This window comes from Schistocerca gregaria, chromosome 3, assembly GCF_023897955.1.
Source record: "Schistocerca gregaria isolate iqSchGreg1 chromosome 3, iqSchGreg1.2, whole genome shotgun sequence".
Taxonomy (NCBI): domain Eukaryota; kingdom Metazoa; phylum Arthropoda; class Insecta; order Orthoptera; family Acrididae; genus Schistocerca; species Schistocerca gregaria.
Genome location: NC_064922.1, coordinates 64,081,781 through 64,091,154, shown reverse-complemented (window position 1 = coordinate 64,091,154; position 9,374 = coordinate 64,081,781).

Genomic DNA, 9,374 nt, shown 5'->3' with positions numbered 1-9,374 from the left:
ATTTCTGTATTTCATCAATACTCTGATACTCCACAGATTACAGAATGCCTCCAGATGTGCATCGGAAACTGCTACTGGTCTTCCAGAGAACGATCAAAGCGTGAACTCATTGAAACATTACTCCGATGGAGGAAAGTGCGCATGGTGACTGTTGTATTCAATCCCGATGCAATTTCTGTGTTTCATCAACACTCTGATAGTCCACAGATTACGAAAAGCCTCCATATGTGAATCGGAAACTACTACTGGTCTTCCAGGGAACGATCAAAGCGTAGACTGTTAGAGACATTACTCCCATGGAGTGAAAAGCGCATGGTGACTGTTGTATTCAATCCCAATGCAATTTCTGTGTTTCATCAACACTCTTTTAGCCCACAGATTACAGAATGCCTCCAGATGTGCAATTGAAACTACTACTGGTCTTCCAGGGAACGATCAAAGCGTAGACTGTTTGAGACATTATTCCCATGGAGGAAACTGCTCATGGAGACTGTTGTATTCAATCCCGATGCAATTTCTATGTTTCATCAACATTCTGATAGTCCACAGAGTACAGAAAGCCTCCAGATGTGCATCGGAAACTACTACTGGTCTTCTAGGGAACGATCAAAGCGTAGACTGTTAGGACATTACTCCCATGGATGGAAGTGCGCATGGTGACTGTTGTATTCAATCCCGATGCAATTACTGTGTTTCATCAACACTCTGATAGTCTACACATTACAGAATGCCACCAGATGTGCATCGGAAGCTACTACTGGTCTTACAGGGAACGATCAAAGCGTGAACTCATTGAAACATTACTCCGATGGAGGAAAGTGCGCATGGTGACTGTTGTATTCAATCCCGATGCAATTTCTGTGTTTCATCAACACTCTGATAGTCCACAGATTACGAAAAGCCTCCATATGTGAATCGGAAACTACTACTGGTCTTCCAGGGAACGATCAAAGCGTAGACTGTTAGAGACATTACTCCCATGGAGTGAAAAGCGCATGGTGACTGTTGTAATCAATCCCAATGCAATTTCTGTGTTTCATCAACACTCTTTTAGCCCACAGATTACAGAATGCCTCCAGATGTGCAATTGAAACTACTACTGGTCTTCCAGGGAACGATCAAAGCGTAGACTGTTTGAGACATTATTCCCATGGAGGAAACTGCGCATGGAGACTGTTGTATTCAATCCCGATGCAATTTCTATGTTTCATCAACATTCTGATAGTCCACAGAGTACAGAAAGCCTCCAGATGTGCATCGGAAACTACTACTGGTCTTCTAGGGAACGATCAAAGCGTAGACTGTTAGGACATTACTCCCATGGATGGAAGTGCGCATGGTGACTGTTGTATTCAATCCCGATGCAATTACTGTGTTTCATCAACACTCTGATAGTCTACACATTACAGAATGCCACCAGATGTGCATCGGAAACTACTACTGGTCTTCCAGGGAACGATCAAAGCGTAGATTAATTGAGACAGTACTCCCGTGGAGGAAAGTGCGCATGGTGACTGTTGTATTCAATCCCGATGCACTTTCTGTGTTTCATCAACACTCTGATAGTCCACAGAGAACAGAAAGCCTCCAGATGTGCATCGGAAACTACTACTGGTCTTCCTGGGTAAAGTCAAAGCGTAAACTGTTAGAGACTTTACTCCCATGGAGGAAACTGCGCATGGAGACTCTTGTATTACACCCCGATGCAATTTCTGTCTTTCATCAACACTCTTATAGTCCACAGTGTACAGAAAGCCTCCAGATGTGCATAGGAAACTACTACTGGTCTTCTGGGGAACGATAAAAGCGTAGACTGTTAGAGACATTACTCCCATGGAGGAAAGTGCGCATGGTGACTGTTGTATTCAATCCCGAGGCAATTTTTGTGTTTCATCAACACTCTGATCCACAGATTACAGAATGCCTCCAGATGTGCATCGGAAACTACTACTGGTCTTCCAGGGAACGATCAAAGCGTAGACTGTTGAGACATTACTTTTATGGAGGAATGTGCGCATGGTGACTGTTGTATTCAATCCCGATGCAATTTCTGTGTTTCATCAATACTCTGATACTCCACAGGTTACAGAATGCCTCCAGATGTGCATCGGAAACTGCTACTGGTCTTCCAGGGAACGATCAAAGCGTAAACTCTTTGAAACATTACTCCGACGGAGTTAAGTGCGCATGGTGACTGTTGTATTCAATCCCGATGCTATTTCTGTGTTTCATCAACACTCTGATAGTCCACAGATTACGAAAAGCCTCCATATGTGAAACGGAAACTACTTCTGGTCTTCCAGGGAACGATCAAAGCGTAGACTGTTAGAGACCTTACTCCCATGGAGTGAAAAGCGCATGGTGACTGTTGTATTCAATCCCGATGCAATTTCTGTGTTTCATCAACACTCTTTTAGCCCACAGATTACAGAATGCCTCCAGATGTGCAATTGAAACTACTACTGGTCTTCCAGGGAACGGTCAAAGCGTAGACTCTTTGAGACATTATTCCCATGGATGAAACTGCGCATGGAGACTGTTGTATTCAATCCCGATGCAATTCATGTGTTTCATCAACACTCTGATAGTCCACAGAGTACAGAAAGAATCCAGATGTGCATCGGAAACTACTACTATTCTTCTAGTGAACGATCAATGCGTAGATTGTTAGGACATTACTCCCATGGAGGGAAGTGCGCATGGTGACTGTTGTATTCAATCCCGATGCAATTACTGTGTTTCATCAACACTCTGATAGTCTAGACATTACAGAATGCCACCAGATGTGCATCGGAAACTACTATTGGTCTTCCAGGGAACGATCAAAGCGTAGACTGTTGAGACATTACTTTTATGGAGGAATGTGCGCATGGTGACTGTTGTATTCAATCCCGATGCAATTTCTGTATTTCATCAATACTCTGATACTCCACAGATTACAGAATGCCTCCAGATGTGCATCGGAAACTGCTACTGGTCTTCCAGAGAACGATCAAAGCGTGAACTCATTGAAACATTACTCCGATGGAGGAAAGTGCGCATGGTGACTCTTCTATTCAATACCGATGCAATTTCTGTGTTTCATCAACACTCTGATATTCCACAGATTACAGAATGCCTCCAGATGTGCATCGGAAACTACTACTGGTCTTCCAGGGAACGATCAAAGCGTAGACTGTTGAGACATTACTTTTATGGAGTAAAGTGCGCATGGTGACTGTTGTATTCAATCCCGATGCAATTTCTGTGTTTTATCAACACTCTTTTAGTCCACAGATTACAGAATGCCTCCAGATGTGCAATTGAAACTACTACTGGTCTTCCAGGGAACGATCAAAGCGTAGACTGTTTGAGACATTACTCCAATGGAGGAAAGTACGCATGGTGACCCTTGTATTCAATCCCGATGCAATTTCTGTGTTTCATCAACACTCTGATATTCCACAGATTACAGAATGCCTCCAGATGTGCATCGGAAACTACTACTGGTCTTCCAGGGAACGATCAAAGCGTAGACTGTTGAGACATTACTTTTATGGAGGAATGTGCGCATGGTGACTTTTGTATTCAATCCCGATGCAATTTCTGTATTTCATCAATACTCTGATACTCCACAGATTACAGAATGCCTCCAGATGTGCATCGGAAACTGCTACTGGTCTTCCAGAGAACGATCAAAGCGTGAACTCATTGAAACATTACTCCGATGGAGGAAAGTGTGCATGGTGACTGTTGTATTCAATCCCGATGCAATTTCTGTGTTTCATCAACACTCTGATAGTCCACAGATTACGAAAAGCCTCCATATGTGAATCGGAAACTACTACTGGTCTTCCAGGGAACGATCAAAGCGTAGACTGTTAGAGACCTTACTCCCATGGAGTGAAAAGCGCATGGTGACTGTTGTATTCAATCCCGATGCAATTTCTGTGTTTCATCAACACTCTTTTAGCCCACAGATTACAGAATGCCTCCAGATGTGCAATTGAAACTACTACTGGTCTTCCAGGGAACGATCAAAGTGTAGACTGTTTGAGACATTATTCCCATGGATGAAACTGCGCATGGAGACTGTTGTATTCAATCCCGATGCAATTCCTGTGTTTCATCAACACTCTGATAGTCCACAGAGTTCAGAAAGCCTCCAGATGTGCATCGGAAACTACTACTAGTCTTCTAGTGAACGATCAATGCGTAGATTGTTAGGACATTACTCCCATGGAGGGAAGTGCGCATGGTGACTGTTGTATTCAATCCCGATGCAATTTCTGTATTTCATCAATACTCTGATACTCCACAGATTACAGAATGCCTCCAGATGTGCATCGGAAACTGCTACTGGTCTTCCAGAGAACGATCAAAGCGTGAACTCATTGAAACATTACTCCGATGGAGGAAAGTGCGCATGGTGACTGTTGTATTCAATCCTGATGCAATTTCTGTGTTTCATCAACACTCTTTTAGTCCACAGATTACAGAATGAATCCAGATGTGCAATTGAAACTACTACTGGTCTTCCAGGGAACGATCAAAGCGTAGACTGTTTGAGACATTACTCCAATGGAGGAAAGTGCGCATGGTGACTCTTCTATTCAATCCCGATGCAATTTCTGTGTTTCATCAACACTCTGATATCCCACAGATTACAGAATGCCTCCAGATGTGCATCGGAATTTGCTACTGGTCTTCCAGAGAACGATCAAAGCGTGAACTCATTGAAACATTACTCCGATGGAGGGAAGTGCGCATGGTGACTGTTGTATTCAATCCCGATGCAATTTCTGTGTTTCATCAACACTCTGATAGTCCACAGATTACGAAAAGCCTCCATATGTGAATCGGAAACTACTACTGGTCTTCCAGGGAACGATCAAAGCGTAGACTGTTAGAGACATTACTCCCATGGAGTCAAAAGCGCATGGTGACTGTTGTATTCAATCCCGATGCAATTTCTGTGTTTCATCAACATTCTTTTAGCCCACAGGTTACAGAATGCCTCCAGATGTGCAATTGAAACTACTACTGGTCTTCCAGGGAACGATCAAAGCGTAGACTGTTTGAGACATTATTCCCATGGAGGAAACTGCGCATGGAGACTGTTGTATTCAATCCCGATGCAATTTCTGTGTTTCATCAACACTCTGATAGTCCACAGAGTACAGAAAGCCTCCAGATGTGCATCGGAAACTACTACTGGTCTTCTAGGGAACGATCAAAGCGTAGACTGTTAGGACATTACTCCCATGGATGGAAGTGCGCATGGTGACTGTGGTATTCAATCCCGATGCAATTACTGTGTTTCATCAACACTCTGATAGTCTACACATTACAGAATGCCACCAGATGTGCATCGGAATCTACTACTGGTCTTCCAGGGAACGAACAAAGCGTAGATTAATTGAGACAGTACTCCCGTGGAGGAAAGTGCGCATGGTGACTGTTGTATTGAATCGCGATGCAATTTCTGTGTTTCATCAACACTCTTTTAGTCCACAGATTACAGAATGCCTCCAGATGTGCATCGGAAACTACTACTGGTCTTCCAGGGAACGATGAAAGCGTAGACTGTTTGAGACATTACTCCCATGGAGGAAACTGCGCATGGTGACTGTTGTATTCAATCCCGAGGCAATTTCTGTGTTTCATCAACACTCTGATAGTCCACAGATTACAGAAAGCCCCCAGATGTGCATCGGAAACTACAACTGGTCTTCCAGGGAACGATCAAAGCGTAGAGTGTTTGACACATTACTCCCATGGAGGAAACTGCGCATGGTGACTGTTGTATTCATTCCCGATGCAATTTCTTTGTTTCATCAACACTCTGATAGTCCACAGATTACAGAATGCAAACCAGATGTGCATCGGAAACTACTACTGGTCTTACAGGGAACGATCAAAGCATAGACTGTTTGAGAATTACTCCCATGGAGGAAAGTGGGCATGGTGACTGTTGTATTCAATCCCGATGCAATTTCTGTGTTTCATCAACACTCTGATAGTCCACAGGGTACAGAATGCCTCGAGATGTGCATCGGAAACTACTACTGGTCTTACAGGGAACGATCAAAGCATAGACTGTTTGAGAATTACTCCAATGGAGAAAAGTGCGCATGGTGACTGTTGTATTCAATCCCGATGCAATTTCTGTGTTTCATCAACACTCTGATAGTCCACAGATTACTGAATGCCTCCAGGTGTGCATCGGAAACTACTACTGGTCTTCCAGGGAACGATCAAAGCGTAGACTGTTGAGACATTACTTTTATGGAGGAATGAGCGCATGGTGACTGTTGTATTCAATCCCGATGCAATTTCTGTGTTTCATCAATACTCTGATACTCCACAGATTACAGAATGCCTCCAGATGTGCATCGGAAACTGCTACTGGTCTTCCAGGTAACGATCAAAGCGTAAAATCTTTGAAACATTACTCCGATGGAGTAAAGTGCGCATGGTGACTGTTGTATTCAATCCCGACGCAATTTCTGTGTTTCATCAACACTCTGATAGTCCACAGACTACAGAATGCCTCTAGATGTGCATCGGAAACAACTTCTGGTCTTCCAGGAACGATCAAAGCGTAGACTGTTAGAGACATTACTCCCATGGAGGAAAGTGCGCATAGTGACTGTTGTATTCAATCCCAAAGCAATTTCTGTGTTTCATCAACACTCTAATAGTCCACAGAGTACAGAATGCCTCGAGATGTGCATCGGAAACAACTACTGGTCTTACAGGGAACGATCAAAGCATAGACTGTTTGAGAATTACTCCCATGGAGCAAAGTGCGCATGGTGACTGTTGTATTCAATCCCGATGCAATTTCAGTGTTTCATCAACACTCTGATAGTCTACACATTACAGAATGCCACCAGATGTGCATCGGAAACTACTACTGGTCTTCCAGGGAACGATCAAAGCGTAGATTGTTTGAGACAGTACTCCCGTGGAGGAAAGTGCGCATGGTGACTGTTGTATTCAATCCCGATGCAATTTCTGTGTTTCATCAACACTCTTTTAGTCCACAGATTACAGAATGAATCCAGATGTGCAATTGAAACTACTACTGGTCTTCCAGTGAACGATCAAAGCGTAGACTGTTTGAGACATTACTCCAATGGAGGAAAGTGCGCATGGTGACTCTTGTATTCAATCCCGATGCAATTTCTGTGTTTCATCAACACTCTGATATTCCACAGATTACAGAATGCCTCCAGATGTGCATCGGAAACTAGTACTGGTCTTCCAGGGAACGATCAAAGCGTAGACTGTTGAAACATTACTTTTATGGAGGAATGTGCGCATGGTGACTGTTGTATTCAATCCCGATGCAATTTCTGTATTTCATCAATACTCTGATACTCCACAGATTACAGAATGCCTCCAGATGTGCATCGGAAACTGCTACTGGTCTTCCAGAGAACGATCAAAGCGTGAACTCATTGAAACATTACTCCGATGGAGGAAAGTGCGCATGGTGACTGTTGTATTCAATCCCGATGCAATTTCTGTGTTTCATCAACACTCTGATAGTCCACAGATTACGAAAAGCCTCCATATGTGAATCGGAAACTACTACTGGTCTTCCAGGGAACGATCAAAGCGTAGACTGTTAGAGACATTACTCCCATGGAGTGAAAAGCGCATGGTGACTGTTGTATTCAATCCCAATGCAATTTCTGTGTTTCATCAACACTCTTTTAGCCCACAGATTACAGAATGCCTCCAGATGTGCAATTGAAACTACTACTGGTCTTCCAGGGAACGATCAAAGCGTAGACTGTTTGAGACATTATTCCCATGGAGGAAACTGCGCATGGAGACTGTTGTATTCAATCCCGATGCAATTTCTATGTTTCATCAACATTCTGATAGTCCACAGAGTACAGAAAGCCTCCAGATGTGCATCGGAAACTACTACTGGTCTTCTAGGGAACGATCAAAGCGTAGACTGTTAGGACATTACTCCCATGGATGGAAGTGCGCATGGTGACTGTTGTATTCAATCCCGATGCAATTACTGTGTTTCATCAACACTCTGATAGTTTACACATTACAGAATGCCACCAGATGTGCATCGGAAACTACTACTGGTCTTCCAGGGAACGATCAAAGCGTAGATTAATTGAGACAGTACTCCCGTGGAGGAAAGTGCGCATGGTGACTGTTGTATTGATTCGCGATGCAATTTCTGTGTTTCATCAACACTCTGATAGTCCACAGAGTACAGAATGCCTCGAGATGTGCATCGGAAGCTACTACTGGTCTTACAGGGAACGATCAAAGCATAGACTGTTTGAGAATTACTCCCATGGAGCTAAGTGCGCATGGTGACTGTTGTATTCAATCCCGATGCACTTTCTGTGTTTCATCAACACTCTGATAGTCCACAGAGAACAGAAAGCCTCCAGATGTGCATCGGAAACTACTACTGGTCTTCCTGGGTAAGGTCAAAGCGTAAACTGTTAGAGACTTTACTCCCATGGAGGAAACTGCGCATGGAGACTCTTTTATTACACCCCGATGCAATTTCTGTCTTTCATCAACACTCTTATAGTCCACAGTGTACAGAAAGCCTCCAGATGTGCATAGGAAACTACTACTGGTCTTCTGGGGAACGATAAAAGCGTAGACTGTTAGAGACATTACTCCCATGGAGGAAAAAGCGCATGGTGACTGTTGTATTCAATCCCGAGGCAATTTTTGTGTTTCATCAACACTCTGATCCACAGATTACAGAATGCCTCCAGATGTGCATCGGAAACTACTACTGGTCTTCCAGGGAACGATCAAAGCGTAGACTGTTGAGACATTACTTTTATGGAGGAATGTGCGCATGGTGACTGTTGTATTCAATCCCGATGCAATTTCTGTGTTTCATCAATACTCTGATACTCCACAGATTACAGAATGCCTCCAGATGTGCATCGGAAACTGCTACTGGTCTTCCAGGGAACGATCAAAGCGTAAACTCTTTGAAACATTACTCCGACGGAGTAAAGTGCGCATGGTGACTGTTGTATTCAATCCGGACGCAATTTCTGTGTTTCATCAACACTCTGATAGTCCACAGACTACAGAATGCCTCCAGATGTGCATCGGAAACAACTTCTGGTCTTCCAGGAACGATCAAAACGTAGACTGTTAGAGACATTACTCCCATGGAGGAAAGTGCGCATGGTGACTGTTGTATTCAATCCCAAAGCAATTTCTGTGTTTCATCAACACTCTAATAGTCCACAGAGTACAGAATGCCTCGATATGTGCATCGGAAACAACTACTGGTCTTACAGGGAACGATCAAAGCATAGACTGTTTGAGAATTACTCCCATGGAGCAAAGTGCGCATGGTGACTGTTGTATTCAATCCC